Raw genomic sequence first — 17818 nt, 5'->3', positions numbered from 1 at the left:
ATACAATATTTTATAACTGTAATAATTCCTGTAAACCTAAAAATTTACAGCCAATTTTGAAAGAGATGCATCTTAGGTCAGGAAATTGTTATTGAATATGTCAATGCTGTTGTAATATGCTTCTTCTAATTATATGGTTATTAAATAAATAATTTTTTAAAAAGTGTATGCAGTGAGCTAGTGGCCAGTTACTATAGTAGCAGGGAAGGAATTGGCAGGCAGTGAATAAATAATTTATTGAGGACCCTGGAAGAAGGTAGCAGGCCCAGGAGTAACTAGAATGTCACAAAAAAAAAAAAAAAAATAGGGCAGTGGGCTGCAGCATCTTTACTTGGAGAACTTTTACAATTGAAGTGAGTTTCTTTGTGTGCCATTTCTTGGCATGTAATTTGTGCCACATGAAGGAAGACAGTCCACACTGGCCAGGGTACAGTTCTAGGAGGTCAGCATGAGCTGTGCTCCTATTTCTGGTTACATCATATCTGCCATGCAAATCAGGGTCATGCAAACAAGAGCCATGCAAATAAGGACCATCCTGAAGGATCAAAGTTCAGCCCTGGTTATGGATTTGGGTCACTGAGTGATGGGCTATGGGTCTATGGTGTCAGGTTATATGAATTTCTTGGCTGGCAGTTTAGGATTCCTGGGCATCAAGCTTATGAAAATTCCCTGATGGGGGAGCGGCTCTGTTTTCCGATTTCTCATAATGGCTTCCCTTTCACAATGTATGCATTAATACAAATACCAAGTTTAATGCTCTCTACTAGACACTGTCCAGGCCCTTCACATGCATTAATCTGCTTAATTAAATACTAACAAAAGATAGTACCATTGTTACATCCATTTTTAAAAAATGAGAAAATTGGGGCTGGAGGGATGGCTCAGCGGTTAAGAGCACTGACTGTTCTTGCAGAGGACCCAGGTTCGATTCCCAGCACCCACATGGCAGCTACTGCATATACATAAAATAAAAAATAAAAATAAAATATTTTTTAAAATAAAAAAATAAAAAATGAGAAAACTGGAGTCAGAGAAGTTATATGAACCCCTAAAATTCTAGGCGTTAAACAAGGCATCAACAATGCATCTGGTTATCCTGGGCAACTCAATGTTTTTGTTTTTGTTTTTTTAAAAAAAGCAAGTGTTTTTCCCAACCCGTGAACTCAAAACATGACAGGTTAGCAGTGCCTTCCAATTCACCAACATAGTACCTTTCAGCCCAGGCCCTTCTATGTCAGAGGACACTTGCTGCAGGGACACTTGCTTTCTCCCAAGAGGGCCCATTTGCCACTGCGCCCCCAGTGCACACAGGGGCTCGTGTGCTGCCTCGCACATTTATTGCAGAGTCACATCTAACCCCACATCTCATCACCCTGCAGAGGTCCAGCCACTATCAAGAAAATAATCACTCCTTTTCCGTTATGCCCAACGTGCGAGCACTGATAACACATCTCGATTCAAAGAAAATCTACAGAAGTCATCTCAGTCAACCTGAGAAGTCGGATGACTCATTCACACCCTTCTCATGGGGCTCCTGTGGGCCACTGTGGTTCTCCAGAAGCGGCCCGAGGCCTTCTGTAGCTCAGTGCAGCTCAGTGTGCTCCATCGCTTTAGCTTCCGCCTCACAGATGAATACTGACATTTTTGGCATGGACTTTAGAGTTGCTTTTGAGTTACATGGTAGGCCACCCCATTCTGCTGACTATGACCCCACTGTGCATATCCCCAAGGCAGGCTAAACAAGGTAGCCTTGCAATAAAAAGTAAATAAATAACAGGGAAGATGCTGGTTCTTCAGCCCTCAGAGTAAGTGCTATCACTCTGGAGGTAAAATCAGAATATCTAAATATGACTCGATAGATGTCAGGTCTTATAAACACACACACACACACACACACACACACACACACACACACAGATGCTGAAACCGTACATGCCCTGTCAGCCTGAAGCAAAACCAAAAGCAACTTTCTATCTTATTAGAAAGACAAGAAGTAGTATGCCATCTCTCCAGAGAAGGTGGGAAAGCCATCAGGGCACCGAGTTGTGCTCCTGCAATCCCAGCTACTTAGAAGGCTGAGGCAGGAGGATCACTTGAGCCCAAGAGTTTGAGGTCAGCTTGGGCAACCTAGGGAGACTTCAATTAAAAGACAATAAGTGATAGATGATAGATGATAGATAGATGATAGATAGATAGATAGATAGATAGATAGATAGATAGATGATAGGTGCTAGATGATGATAGATTGATGATAGATGACAGATGATAGATAGATGATAGATAGATGGATGATAGAAAAATGAATACACTAAGTTTTCTACATATACACAATGAACATCACAAAAAGAGTAAGTTTCTCTAACAATGATGAACTATTGGTGTTTCTGTGAATTTCCTTGTTTAAATTTAAGCTAAGCCAGCTATGGTGGTGCATATTTATAATTCCAGTACTTGAGAGGCTGAGGCAGCAGTATCTTGAGTCTGAGGCTAACCTGAGTTCCATGGCGAGTTTGAGATAAGCCTGGGCTACCTGGTGCAATCCTATCTCAGAAGGAGAAAAGGAAGAGAAACGATGAGAAGGAAGGGAGGGAGGGAGGGAGGGAGGAAGGAAGGAAGGAAGGAAGGAAGGAAGGAAGGAAGGAAGGAAGGAAGGAAGGAAGGAAAAGAAAATTTAAAATAGCCATGTGGACGTACTGAGCTTTCCTGAGCTCAGCCAGAGTCAGGAGTCCATCCATGGACGCCTGACATCTCTGACATCTATTTCAGCCTCTAGCAATGCAACGAAGGCAGCAAGGAAAATTAAAGACACAGGTACCAGCCAGCTGGGGTTACGATTCTCTATACAACTTGTCAGCTGTGTGGCCTAGGTGAGTTATTTCACCATCTGGAGCTTCTGTCCCCTCACCTATAAAATGTGCATAATAAAATGAAAGCAAGCACACATGGGTTCACCATGACAATTAGATGATGTTATAGGGAAAGTGATTAGTACCTCATCTGGCCCTCAGCACAGTGGAAGTTATTTATTTTTAGTTGTTTTTAAAAAATATTTTATTTTTTTATATGTATAAGTGTATTGCCTGCATCTGCATGTATGTGAGTGCACCCATGTCGTGCAATGATGTGAAGGTCAGAAGAGGGCATCAGATTCCCCTGGAACTGGAGTTAAGGGTGGTTCGTAGCTGCCATGTGGGTGCTGGGAATCGAACCCAGGTCCCTGTGCAAGAGCAGTCAGTGCTCTTAACCGCTGAGCCATCTCTCCAGCCCTATTTTTAGTTTTTTAAACTACATTTGTGTTTATTTATTTGTGTGTGTTTATGTTTGTGGGTGTACATGCAGTATGGCACGCATGTGGAGGTCAGAGGACAACTTGTGGGAATCAGTTTTCTCCTTCTACCGTGTGGGTCCCAGGGACTGAACTCAGATTGTCAGTCTTGGCAGCAAGCGCCTTTACCCACTAAACTATCTCACTAGCCTTATTTATTTATTTATTTATTTATTTATTTATTTATTTATTATTTAATTACATTTTTAATATTTTATTTATTACTTTTATTTTACATGTATAGAGTAATATTGCCTGCATGCCTGTAGGTGCACCTGTGCTGTACAATGCCCATGGAGATCAGAAGAGGGAACTGGAGGTACAGACAGTTGTCAGCTTCCATGTGGGTGCTGGGAACTGAACCCGGGTCTTCTGCAAGAGCAGCCAGTGCTCTTAACCACTGAGCCATCTCTCTAACAATGAAAGTTATTTATAATAGTAACCTGAAATGGGCACACACATCCCAATGGGAAACCAGTGAGTTCTCTTTTATTTTTAACTTTAATCTTGGAAGCATTTCAGCCTCAATGCTTTGTCTTTTGTCTTCATGAAGATGCTTAGCCGTCCTTGGAGCACAATCTTTCCTTTCATTAAAAACCATTATTAAGTCTCTTGGAGGTTCTCTTCTGTAGTAAATGATCCAGATTACTTAATGAGTCTGTTTTACATGCTTTAAACATTTATTTGAACTTCCCGTCTCCAGATTTGATACACAAAGAAGCATTATCAAGGAAAATGTGGTTTTGAAATTCGTTATCATCTGTGGCCCAAACTTACTGTTCTTAAGAGCAAAGTTAAGTTCTTTATCAAATTGGTCACTGTCACAGTACCAAAGCTATGCAATTCTCAAATGTATAGGACAGCATGTGCCAAACCAGAAGAGAACACAGGTAATTCAGTCCTTCAGCATTTATCGAGTGCCTGTTGTGTGCCAGGCACTTTGTTATGCTCTAAGGTTACAAATAAGATGCTCTCTTATAGCTTGGTAGGGAGACACACAAGTAAATGAACCATTGCAAACACCTGTCCATTGGGCTGTGCTTGAGGTGGGAAAGTGAGGCCGGAATTCCCTCGGAGCAGAAGGGAGTGAGAATTAAGCTCCCTTAAGGAGGAGAGGTGATAGTTGAGGAGCATAAAGGATGGTAAGAATTGAGGAGAAAGCAGAGAGTGTTAAGAGAAAATGCCATGGCTGATTTGTATGTCTTGTGGCCTTTGTGTCTCCTTATGTGACTGGGCCTGGTATGAATGGAACCTGGGGTCTAGAAAGGGAGCAGAGACACACAGACTGCCCAGGTTGACCAGGGCTATTCATCCTGCAGGTGTGAGGAGCCTGGGAGTGTGAGGAGGGAGAGGCGTAGCAGAGGCAGCTCTCAATGTGTTTTACACAAGTCACTCTGGAAGGGATGAACAGGGAAGGTGGGAGGTCTTGGTGCCACCAAAGAGAAGTGGGAGGTCAGGTCATGGGCAGTTGAGGCCTTGGAGAGAGACTGCAGGAAAGAAAGGCTTTGATTTAAAGTATATTCGGTGTTGGGGATGGGGATGTAGCTCAGTGGCACAGCACTTGCCTAGCATGCACAGGTCCTTTGGCTCAATCCTCTGAACTGTAAAACCAAAAACAGTTTAGCACTAGCCACTATAACCCCAGGAAGCTGAGGGAGGAGGTCAGAGAGTTCAAGGACAGCCTGGCCTACTCAGTGAGTTCCAAGCTAGTCTGACTGCACAGGCAGGTTGAGGAGATGGCTCAGTCAGTAAAGCATTTGCTGTAAGAACATAAGGACTGGCCGGGCGTAGTGGCGCATGCCTTTAATCCCAGCACTCGGGAGGCAGAGGCAGGCAGATCTCTGTGAGTTCAAGCCCAGCCTGTTCTACATAGTGAGTTCCAGGACAGCTGGGGCTACAGGGAGACCGTGTCTCAAAAAGACCAAAAATCCCCACAAAACATAAGGACTGGAATTTGATGCCCAAAGCCCCCATAAAAAAGCCTGATGTACTGGTGTGAATTTGTGATCCCAGCACTGGGAGGCAGAGATAGACGAATCCCTGGGTTTTTAAAAAATATTTTATTTGTTAATTTTTATTTTATGTGTATGACTATATTGCCTGCATGTATATAAGTGCACCTGCATTGTGCAATGCCTGAGGAGGTCAGAAGAGGGCATCAGATTCCCTGGAACTGGAGTTTCGGACAGTTGTTAGCTGCCATAGGGGTGCTGGGAAGCAAATATGGGTCCTCTGCAAGAGCAGTCAACTGCTGAGCCATCTCTCCAGCCCCCCTGGAGCTTTTAAAAGCTAGTCAGCATAGCATACTCATCCATTTCCAGGCCAGAGAGACCCTGCCTCAAAATACAAGGTGGATGAGCCCTGAGGAACAAGACCCAGGATTGACCTCTGGTCTTCACAGGAACACACACACAAGAATGACACTGTTTATAGAGTTGAGAGCCAGAGTTGGGCAAGAGAAAGAAAAGATAAGAATCCAGAAGGAATTCCAGACTTCCAGTACTATAGGGGTAAATGAACACAAAGTAGCAAAAGTCCATCTTCCAGAGATGCACTTAAAGACTTATCTCAAGTGGAAGGTCAGGATATGTGGGAGGAGCAGGCTATGTATTTCTATCTATTTAAACACCCTCTACCAGATGTGACCTATGTGAGTTGAGATGACATTACTATGCAGTCTTTTACATTTTCTGTGATATGTTTTCAGATATAGTAAGATGCCAGCAGCATTCCCACTGGCATGGAACCTAGCATGACACACATTTATTTATTACTTTTTCATACACATACCCACACACATGCACACATGCTGTAGAACATACTCTTTAAAGTCAGTCTGTCTGTCTCTTTTGTCCCCATCTGTACCCTCAATACCTAGAACCACAGGAGTGTTTGGGTGGCTGTTTTTTGGTTAAATATTTTATTATTTTATTTTATGTGTCTGAGTGTTTTGTCTGCGCGTATGTAAGTGTGCCACATGTGTACAGTAACAGTGGAGAGGATTAGAGCCCCTGGAACTGGAGTTAATTATAGATGGTTATTAGCTACCATGTGGGTGAAGGGAACTGAACCCAGGTTCTCTGTAAGAGCAAAAGGGCTCTTAACCACTGAGCCATCTCTCCAACCCCTGTTTTTGTTTTTGTTTTTGACAGGATCTCAAGGCTGAGAAAATAGTTCAGTTGGTAGAGTGCTTGCCAAGCGTATACAAAGCCCCACACTGCATAAGACCAGGCATGATGGTGCATGGCCATAATTACAGGAGGTAGAAGCAAAAGAATCCAAAATTCAAGGTCACTCCTGGCTACATAGCAAGGTCAAGGCCAGCCTGGCCTACAGGAGACACTGTCTCAAAGCAAAGCAAACCAAACCAAACCAAAACCAAGACAAGGCTTTGGTCACACCCAGGTCTGAAACCATGTTTGGTTTCTGATAGAGGCTTAGTACTATTTGTTGAGTAAATGATGGATTTCCATGTGGTTGAAAATAAGCAGTTATTTGTTTCACTACTGAGGGAAGAAAAGAGAAAAAACAAGAATAACAGACCTTAGTTTAAAACAGTTTAATACACACAGACACAGACACAGATACATACATATAAGCACACACATGTGACACACAGAGATACATACACACAAAGAGATCTGAAGTTGAGGAACTATTTTTCTCTCTGAAGCTCTACTTCTGGGAAAATCCCAGCTGCCGGCTTAGATGGTGGTTTTAACTGCCCAGTTACAAATTCCACGCAGTTGTGCACATTGGCAGAGATCTGCTTCCTTAAATGCCTTTGGATCAGTAAGGAAATGGTGATTTTCCTTATGTGCCAGTTCCTCTTTGTGAAAAATTGTGTGTGCTGTTCGCCAGCTCACGTGCCCCAAAATCTGAACACCGAAGGCCAGAAATTAAGTAAGTTACTCAAGTCTCTCTCCAGCCACGTGCTATAAAACCATTTCTACTTTCAGGCCGGTGTGTTCGATCATCCTCCCTTTAAGCTTAGCAGCATGACTTTTCCCCCTGGTGTGCTGCGCATATGCTCTTTTTGATCTGTGAAATAGCTCATTCCTGGGCAAACTTAAAGCTCCCTAGAAACACATGTGAAATAGTGTTTATGACTTGTGGGAGGAATGCCTCATGTTATCACTCCTACAACATGGTTGCACCAAGACACTCTCTCCAAGATTCCTTTTTCTCTAAGAAGGGGAAAAATAGAACTTTGGGATCAGCTCCATGAAGTCAGAAAGAGAAGACAGTAATCATAATCAGAGTCATGTTCATTGTTAACTCTTTCCTCATATGGGACACTGTGCAGGCTTCATGACTATGGAGAGGGTGTGGCTTAGTTCCTGTCCTCTGGAGCTGACAAATTAGCTAGAGAAGCAAAATGTAACCCAGCAGAGGACAGGCTGACCAGGTAGTAGGAGACAGACTTGAAACTGAGTTGGACCTTTAATGGAGACACTGAGTGAGACAAGGCAGGGTGGTAGGAAGATTCTTGAATAAAATTGCTAGGTGTCCCAGCAGGCTGAGTGAAGGTCATGGCAGGCAGGGATGGGTAGCCTGAAGATGAATTTGAATGCTGCTATCAGGACATTGAACTTGGTTCCATATGTAAAGTGACTGTTTTGGCAGAATGGATGTGAGCTGAGCAATGCTTTAGAGAAACTAAATCTAGCAGGATTTAGTTGACTAGGGAGGAGGGAATCTAACTTGAGACTGACCCAGGCACATTGGGATATTGCCATCATTTGGAACATTCCTGTGAGTGCTTCTTAAAGATTCACATCAAAGTGCCTGTCTGGACTGGAGGGATAGGTTGTTCAGTAAAGTACTTGCTGCATAAGAAATGAGGACCTGAGTTTCATCTCCATAACCTGAGTGAAAAAGCTGGGCACAGTGGTGCATGCTGGGGAAGTGGAGACAGGATGAATCTCTGGGGCTTTCTGGTCAGCTAGACTAGCCTACTTGGTGAGCTCCAGGCTAGTGAGAGATCCTGTCTTTTTTTTTTTAAAGCAAGGTACAGGCTGCAGAGATGGCTCAGGGGTTACGAGCACAGGCTGCTCTTGCAGAGGCCCCAGGTTTGGTTCCCAGCACCCACATGGCTGCTAATTCCAGTTCTAGGTGATCCAATGCCTTTTGACCTCTGTGAGCATTACATGACATGGAAGCACTTTCATACATGCAAGCAAAACACTCATACATATGCATGCACACACATGTGCACAAGCACCCAAACAAACATGCACTCATACCTAAGTGCACACACGTGCACCCCTACATACACAGGCACATACACACACACACACACACAAAGTGCCTATCTGCCTCTTCACTATAATGCTGTGATACCATGTACTGCTTAGAACTAGCCCCATTCCTTAGAGCTCATGTGTGGATGTAGGACAGGACCCACAGTGGGCTATACAGAGACCTCAGAAAATCGAAGAAACAGGGATTGTAAAAGTTTTGTGCAATCTTGGAGTCCTGAAGTCCACCTTCTTTCACTGATAAAGAAGCCAGACAGTGCTCAGATGCTCAGCACTCCTGACTGGCACCTCCTTTCAACACTCCAGCAGGGCTTCTGGGTGGTCCAAATCCTCCTTTCTGTACAAATCCTGGCAGAGTCTAGGATAATTTTGGACAAGTGAAGGAACTGCTCGTCCCCTGCCCTAACTGTGAGCCCCCACCAGGTGGTAGTCTGGCCTGAGACCCCACCTCATCTCTGACAATTCCTTTTGCCTTTCTGTTTTTCCAAAATACTCTCATTTCTTATGCTCTAACATTGATTGTGCTGTCCTTGTGGGAGCTCTACATGTCCCTAGTTTAAGCCTCACTACCTCTAGGAAACCCTCTGTTGGTCTCAGTCCCTTCCTAGGTACACTGAGGCCTCCCGCTTTGGAGCTCCATGCTGCCCTGTTACTGTGTTTCTATGATGTCATTTATTCTTGTTTTTTATTTTGTTTTTTGAGTCAGGGTCTCACCATGTATCTCAGGCTAGTCTTGAATTCCAACTCCTCCTACCTCAGCCTCCTAAGTGCTATAATCCCAAGTGTGTGCTCCCATGTCCAGATCCATCCATAATAACAAAAATAATAATTCTTATTTACGTGTCTTCCTTCCATACCTCAGGTATGAACTCCTTGAAGGGTGAGATTCTGGGTATGCATGATTAAATACTCAGCATTTGGCGCTTTGCTTGGTACCTACTAGGCATTCAAATGTCTGATGGATGGATGAGTGGTAGCTTCCTGTTTGTACCTCCTTCATTCATTCACCTCATAAATATTTATTGAGTCATTACCTATGATCTGCTCTGTGAAGTTACACTTAAATGTCAAAATAAACCTAGGCACTCAAGTTTCGAATTATGCATGCGTAAATTATGTATGTGGAGTGTTAGCAGGCAGACAGCAGAGAGAGCGCACATTATCTACAAACACCAGAGCAGTAAATGTAGTGAACTGTGTGCCAGATGTCCCTGAAATTTACAAAGAACCGAGCACCAGAAATGACAGTTAGCTCCATAAACCCAGTAAAATGGGGGTCGGCGGGCGGAGAAGAGAAAAAACACGAAAGAACAAAAGAGAACAAAAGAGTCTCAAAGGAAGTGGCTCTGGGTTTTTGCTTTTTTTTTTTTTTTCAATGCTCCAGCTGGGGGGTGGGGACAGTTGATCAAGCATTCTACACTGGGCAGGTTCATGTAAGTCTGAGTTCCTCACGGGCTGGCTCTTAGGAGCTGTTTGGAAAATTCACTGCCATGCATGAGTCGGGGGATTGTATTTTATTCCACCGGAAATTGCTAATGGGGATGGCATTAGCGATCCCTTACTGCTCTGCCTGATAGAGAGACAGCAGGTTCACCCAAGCAATTCTGGATCCCTGATCACTGCCAATTAGGGGTGCATTGTCTGGCTGACATAATCAAGTGAGTATAAATATATTTATCATGATTGGAATGGGGAAGGGAGACTGCAGAAAGACTGAGACAGAAGCTGCCACCCGCTGCCTGGCTCCAGCACCGATCAAACCCAGCGTGTCACCCAGGGTTCAGCAAAAGCAGTTACTGGCTTTTGGAGGTGGCATTAACAGCAGAGAATTCAGGACTAAAACACTTTTCTCAGATGGGCTCTCTTTTTCTTATTTTTCCTCCTTACCCCCGCCCCGTTCTGTGAAAGCTGAAGAGAACAGAAAGCATATGACACATTGAGAACATTTTCATTCTGCCCTGTCAGCCACACTGCTTCTCTGCAGTTCAAAGTGACCGTGGGGGATGTGGCCACTCAGGGCCCTCCACCCTCTCTCCTGCAGTGGCCTTGGGCTTCTTCCACTGCTGACTCGTGGGACTTCTGTAGGGATGCCTCTGATGTGTCTCAGAGCTGGGATTGAAAGATCCTGGTAAAAATAGTCCCTTGCAGAAGACTAGATCTGAGAGGAATTTCTTGAATTTAAACAGCTTATAAAAGGAGGCACATTTCTGTCACATCTGGTGGTGTTCCTGTTGTCAGACTGGAGAGTGGGAGTCTGGTTAGGTCACTGTACAGATTTCAAAATGCAGGCTGCATCTCTTCCTCCCTAAACAAATGGCTGGGGTCAGATGCGAATGCCCCAGTTGCATTGTTATGAAGGATGTCGGGGCAAAGCCATGTTATGGCAGCGCAGTTGATCAAAGGTATGACTTCGTTCTCACTCTTGACAACTGGATCATTGATAAGTTGATTTCAGTTAATTTCTTTACCCTACACATGTGAGCTATTCTGTCTCACCCTTTGATGGCTGAGGATGGTCTGCATTGGTTCCAAAAGACCTGCTTGTCAGGCCCCTCACCTAAGGTCGGAGTTTATCCTTCTAACTACAAATTGCTCTCAGGCCTGCCTTCCTAAATTAGGCAATCCGTGTTTGAATCCATGTCTGTTGGGAGGTGTAAGTACACCTAATAAATCAGCCCACGTAGTAAAGTACATGCCTAGCATGGACATACATACCTGTAATCCTAGCACTCAAGAGGTAGAGGCAAGAGGATCAGAAGTTCAACGTTGTCTTCTGCTACTTAGCAAGTCTGAAGCCAGCCTGAGCTACAGAGCTTTTTTTTAAAAAAAAGCTTTTTTAGGGACTGGAGAGATGGCTCAGCAGTTAAGAGCACTTACTGCTCTTGCAGAGGAACTGGGTTTGGTTCCCAGTGCCCCCATCAGGTGGCTCAGAACTGCCTATAAATCCATCTCCGGGGGACCTGATGCCCTCTTCTGACCTCTGCGAGCCCCTGCATATACTTGGTGCACATATAGACAAACAGGCATATACAACACATGTAAATAAAAAAATTTAAAACCCTTAATTAATTAATTAATTAATCAATCAATAAATCAATCAGGAGCTTGAACAGCAGAGATATTACAGGGTTCACTCTGTCAAAAGAGTCTAAAGACATCTGGTCATCTGTGTCCAGCCTGCTCCTGTCAGAGTTCTTTGTCTGCTCAGAAACTACCCAGGCCAACCCCTCCCTCCCAGCTACCCAAAATATGCATTTCTTTTCCTTTTGCAATCTTAACAGGAAAAACACCTGGTTTATTTGTTATTTTCTGTCTTCTACCTCTTGCCAGATATATTGGTTTTTGAGAACCAGAGCTCATTTGTCTCCAAGGGAGAAAGAAAGTCATTCTATATTTACCTGTTAGCAAATTACCACTTAGCATGGAAACACAGGGCGCACGGTCTCTGCTAACAAGTGGGTTTATTTCCCTTGGCTGAACCCTGGTGGATGGACAGCTACTGTTACCATCAATTTGCCATCATTTTCTCTGTTGGCATTTGTTCACTTGAAGCAAAAACATTTCTGGGTTCTGTCTTTGTCTGATCTGCTTTTGAGGAATCAGACCTCAAAAAAAGGAGGTCTGATTCCATCCCTGGCATTTGCGGGGAGCCTACTGTGTTGGGAGCTCTGCATTCCTCTGGAATTTTCTCCACTTCCAAGTTGGATGGAGTCATCCATGGGAATGCTGGCTCTTTCCTAACCTATTGGCTTTCTGCTGTGTAGACAAAGGTATAAACTAATTATCACTAGCGTGATGTCCTAAGAGGAGCTTGGGTTTGAAGTCAGTGAGTCCTGGGTTGTAGAGCAGCATGACCATGGATGTATTTCCCTCTTCTGAGCCTTGCCTCCTTACTATGACACTGATGGGAACAATAAAACAATCTGTTCACTTTCATCACCCCCACCAATGAGAAAGCCAAGAAAATGGTGAAGAGCTTGGTCTCAACACCCCATGACCCCATGTTGGTACAAATTGCGTGTGGTCACAGAAAGGATTTTTGGCTTGCAGGTTTAGGGAACTTTTAGTTTAGTGACACATGCCACTTAGTTACAAGAATAAGACGTTCTGAACACACATAAACCTCTTGACCTGGATGAACCTTACATATTATGTCATTTGGGTTCTTTTTATTCTGGCTAGGAAAAAGTAAATGAACAGGTGGAAGTCCAGTGCAGGGTGCCGAACCGTTGACGGTTTCCTAGTTCTGATATCGTAGTATGGGGGTAAGATGTCAGCATTGGAAGAAGGTGAGTAGAAAACAGGTGTGTTAGTTACCTTTGTCCTTGCTGTGATCAGATACCTGACCTGGAGCCACTGAAAGGAGGAAGTGCTTGTTTTGGACTTCAGTTTGAAGGGATACAGCCCATCATGGTAGGGAAGGCACAGCAGCAGAAGCATGAGGTAGGCTAGTCACACTGCATCTGGAGTCAGGAAATAGAGAGCAAACAGGAAGTAGTGCAGAGCTATAAAACCGCAAGGCCCACCCCCAGTGACCAGCTTCCTTCAGGAAGCCTCTCCCTCCTAAAAGGTTCCATGACCTTCTAGAACAGGGTCATGGGCTGGAGACCAAGTGTTTCGGCACAAGAACCTGTGGAGGACATTTCACATTCAACCCACAACAAAGGACCTTTCTCTGCTATCTTTTAACTCTGTGGATCTGTAGTTATTTCAAGAAGAGAGGGAATGAGTGGAGGGGCAATTAGGAGGCATAATGTTTGTTGGTGTTGGTTTTAGTCCCTGGCTAGACAAATATTTCACATTTTATTTGTCTCTTCCTCCCTTTTCACATGTAGGTTTTGTGAGCAATCAGAGATTAAAGACAAGGGCTCCCTTTTCTATGGAATGGAAGGAAAAGAAGATGGGTTGAGAGACCCTCCCCAACATCATAGCAGGTCATCTACTCTCCCTGCCTACACATACTCGCCTCCCTTTCCACACAGCCCTCGTCCTGTCCTCCGCACCCAAGGGGAGGTGCCCCCTCACCTGCTGCTGGGAATGAGCTGCAGGGCATCCTCCCTCTTTCTGCTGTTCCTCTATGTGAGCTCTTTGGTCATTCTTCCTTACTCAGAGTTTTGTTTTGTTTTATGTGAGTGTGCATGTGTGTACATGCACTTGGAGGTCAGAGGACAACCTTGGGTGTCATTCCTCAGACTCTGTCTACCTTGCTTTATTGATACAGGGTCTCTCGTTGACCTGGAATTCACCAAGGAACTTCAGGGTTCACCTGTCTTCCCTTCCCTATCATTGGGATTAAATGTGCAGGCCACTATGCCTACACAGTTTTACATGGGTTCTGGGGATGGAACGTATGTCCTTATGCTTAGTGGGTCCTGGGGGTCAGACTCAGGTCCTCATGCTTACAAGGCAAGCACTTTACCAACTGAGCCATTGTCCCAACTCCCTTACTCAGGGTTTTAACAAGCATTTATCTATATAGTTCCCAAATGCCCACCTCTACACAGATTGTTGTCATTGTTATTGAGAACTACACCTTCATGTCCAACCCTTGACTGGGAGTCTCTGCATTTCTGAACTCCTCTTAGATCACTTCCTCTCTATGTTCCCTATCTCAGGAAGTGCTAAGGCCATCTACCGAAATGCCCCCAGACAGAATCTGAGAGTCATTCTAGTCCATGCTGTCCCCAGTACTCCTAATGTGGCTACCAAATTGAGATAAAGTACACACCAGATTTCAGAGACTAACAGAAAAAAAAGACTGAAAATTTTTCAATAATATTTTACACTAATTTCACATCGAAATGATAATATTTGGGTTAAATTGGGTTAAATAAAATAAATTCCTAAAGATAATTTCCTTTTTTCTCTTCAATATGTCATCAGAATATTTAGTTACACACATGACTTGCATTTGTAACCTACATTCTCTTTCCATGTCTGGTGTCATTCTATGCTCTTCTTTGCCTTTAGCCACTTCCAACCCATCAGTAATTCCAAGAAATTCTCTCAAATTAAGATGAAGGAGGGCTGGAGAGATGGCTCAGCAGTTCAGAGCACTGGCTGCTCTTGCAAAGGACCCAGGTTCAATTTTCCCAGCACCCACACTGCAGCTAACAACCATCTGTAACTCCAGATTTTGGGATCTAATGCCCTCTTCTGACCTCATCAGGCATTGCACAACATGAGTGTCCTTACATACATGCAGGCAATACACTCATACACGTAAAATAAAAACAATAAATAATTTTTTAAAAATTAAGATGAAGGAAACTAGTGAATACTTGGGCTGATTTTGAATCCTGGATTCATTTTTATATATGTGAATTTGGACGATTATTTATACTCTTTGAGTCCCAGCTTCTCCACCCATCTGCTAGATATAATATTAGTTCTTATTGTTGGATTCTATGGGAAAGGGCAGTGATAGAGATCATGTTTCTCAGATTCCTGTAAGCATTAAATTAGACATGTCTAAAACACTGGTTATAGCAATAAAAGTACATGCAGGGGCTGGAGAGATGGCTCTGTGGTTAAGAGCACTGGTTGCTCTTGCAGAGGACCCAAGTTCAATTCTCAGCACCCACATGGCAGCTAACAACTATCTGTAACTCCAGTTCCAGGGGAATCTGCTACCCTCTTCTGACCTCCATGGGCATTGCATGACATGGGTGCACTTACACACATGCAGGTGATACACTTATACACATAAAATAAAAATGATAAATAAAATATATTTTTTTTTAAAGTACATACAAAGTCCAGTGTCAAGAGACAGAGTATTGTGTCTCCTGTCATCATGTCTAGCCAAGATGACTTAAATAGTTTCTCTATCTCCAGGTTCCCTTGCCTTGCAATCTCCATAATGCCCACCAGTCTAAACACCCCCTAAGGCAGATGCTATCAGTATCTAGTGTCTCCAGTATCCTTTCCATGAAGTCCAAAGCCCTTGACACACTAGGCAAGACCCTTGGTGACCTCCCTCCACCTCCTCATCTATCCCATCTCCTGCCAATTCCCAAAGGCCATAATGAATGAATTGGATCCCTACATTCCCTTTGCACACATCCTCCTCTGTGTGTACATGATCCTTGCTGGTGTGCTCTACTCTGCTTACCTACTAGTCTGTAAGACTGGGCTTAATTGTCATTTGATAAGAGAAGCCTCTCCTTTGGAATCCTTGACTACCTGCATTTTGGCTTTTTATCACCATGGCTCACATCCTTGGTTAACTCATTTGTCCTCTCCAAGGCTGTGAGCCATCCAAGGGCTAATCTGTTTTCAGGCTCCATTCTCAGCTCAGTGCCTGGCACAGAGTGAGGCACAGGAGCTGAACAAATGCATAAAGCATCAGGATAAATGCCCCGGGTGCTGGGGATGTAGCTTAATGTGTAGAGAGTGGCCTAGCATACCAGGGGCCTTGGGTCTGATTCCAAGTATTCCCTAAAGTAATGTAGTAGAAACACACAGACCTGTAATCCCAGATACTTTAGAGATAGACGCCCCTACTTGGCATGGTGGCGCATGTCTGTAATCCCAACAGCAGAGTAGAAGCCAGGAAGATTGCAAGTTGGAGGACAGCTTGGACTAACAGTGGGCTGCCTGGGTTATATAGTGAAACTTTGTGTCAAACCTCCCCTGGAAAAAAAACAAGATAGATGCCCCTAAGAGATGAAAGGTGAGCAAGAGTCCAGTGAATTCAAACAGCTCAAAACCTAAAAATAACCGGGGGAGAAACTGTCACTTCCTAGTGGTGCAGACAGAAATGGGGAGAGAGGGCTGAGCTAGGGTCAGTAATGGGAGATCTGAAATGACAGAGTATAAAAAGGAAAAGACCATGAGAAAAAAAAAACAGAACCACATTTGGTACTGTTGGCAGTTTAGTAACTTCCTCTAAATGATTCCAGGAAGAAACAGGTTCTGGGAAAACACAAATTACATACAGAAAGGCCAAGGCATCATCAGCCGATTCAAGGAGTATTTGTCATCAGCACTCCATACATGGGTGGCACAAGCAAATGTCAACCCGGTGGCTCATGGTGGGATTACTAATGATTTCCTGGCTCAGGTGCCCAGGAATTTTGTCCTGTGGTGCAAAATACCAAGCACAGAAACATCTGACAAGCTATAGGTATGAGAAAGCGGATTGAGAATCTGAGAATAACGGTATGAAATGCCAAAATCATTACAAGGGAGGCACTGAAATACTAAAGAGAACTTTGAGGATCCCCGCTTGGCCACAGTATGGATTACAAGAAGAGTCCTTTCTGAGAGCAGGAATTCCAACATACAGAACCTATGCCTCAAAATGCATAGTGCTACAGCACGCACGGTGGCTAAAGCTCGACTCTGACCCACCCAGTATTAAAAGCAACAAATCACAGGAGGCATGACCTTTTGTGGCTCACAGGATGTGTCTTTGAGAATATACACCTCTCTATGCAAATCACCTCTGAAGACTGGGGGCGGAGCTTAGTGGCAGATCCTGAGTCTAGCAAGCCCAAGGCCCTGGGTTCCATCTCCAGCATGGCAGAAAATTTTATGGTAGGAACTCCAGAGACTTTCTTCCAGGGATGCAGCTCTGACTCTGCACTCTTCCCCAGTCTTCCTGGGCAGATTTTGTGTGAGGGGAGGGACGGGCAGTGAGGAAAGCTTTGTTGAGGAAGGTGGGAACAGGGACCTCTTTGCTGTTATTCTCAGCAGGGCTCTGGCCTGTCACTTGGAGATTTCCATGTAGTATGGATACATTTGCAATATGTGTATACTAAAGAAAATTGTTTATCTGAAGCTGAAGTTTATCAGGCACTCTGTATTTTACCTGGCAACCTCACTTAGGGAGTAATGCTTTTCCTCATTTCCAAACAGAAATAAAGGCACATGCCTTTAATTCCAGCACTCGGGAGGCAGGGTCAGGCAGATCTCTGTGAGGCCTGGTCTCTGTGAGTTCCAGGACAGTTGAGCTACAGAGAGATCCTGTCTCAAAAAAGACCAAAAAAAAAAAAAGTCATAATAACTAATATCTATTGAGTATCTGCTCTGTGTCAGGTGCCTTACTAAATAGCTCAAATGGGCATTTTACTTCTTCCCCCAAACACCACAAATATGGCACAGTTAGCCCTGTTTTTCTTTTCTTTTCTAGTTAAAAAATTTTTTATTTTTTATTTTATGTGTATGAGAGTTTTACCTGCATGTATATAAGTACATCATGTGTGTGCAGTGCCCATAGAGGCCAGAA

General features: G+C 43.9%; 1 protein-coding gene across 1 annotated transcript in view; it reads left to right on the top strand.

Annotated features, from left to right (window-relative positions):
• The window catches only part of Grap2 (GRB2 related adaptor protein 2), a 77166-nt gene that overhangs the window by 21035 nt on the left and 38313 nt on the right, over positions 1–17818 (top strand). The gene's annotated exons all lie outside the window — the stretch shown is intronic.

Source organism: Nannospalax galili, unplaced genomic scaffold (assembly GCF_000622305.1).
Source record: "Nannospalax galili isolate Female #2095 unplaced genomic scaffold, S.galili_v1.0 scaffold445, whole genome shotgun sequence".
Taxonomy (NCBI): domain Eukaryota; kingdom Metazoa; phylum Chordata; class Mammalia; order Rodentia; family Spalacidae; genus Nannospalax; species Nannospalax galili.
Note: the sequence above shows the minus strand (reverse complement) of the source record. Positions and strands in the feature narration are given on the sequence as shown.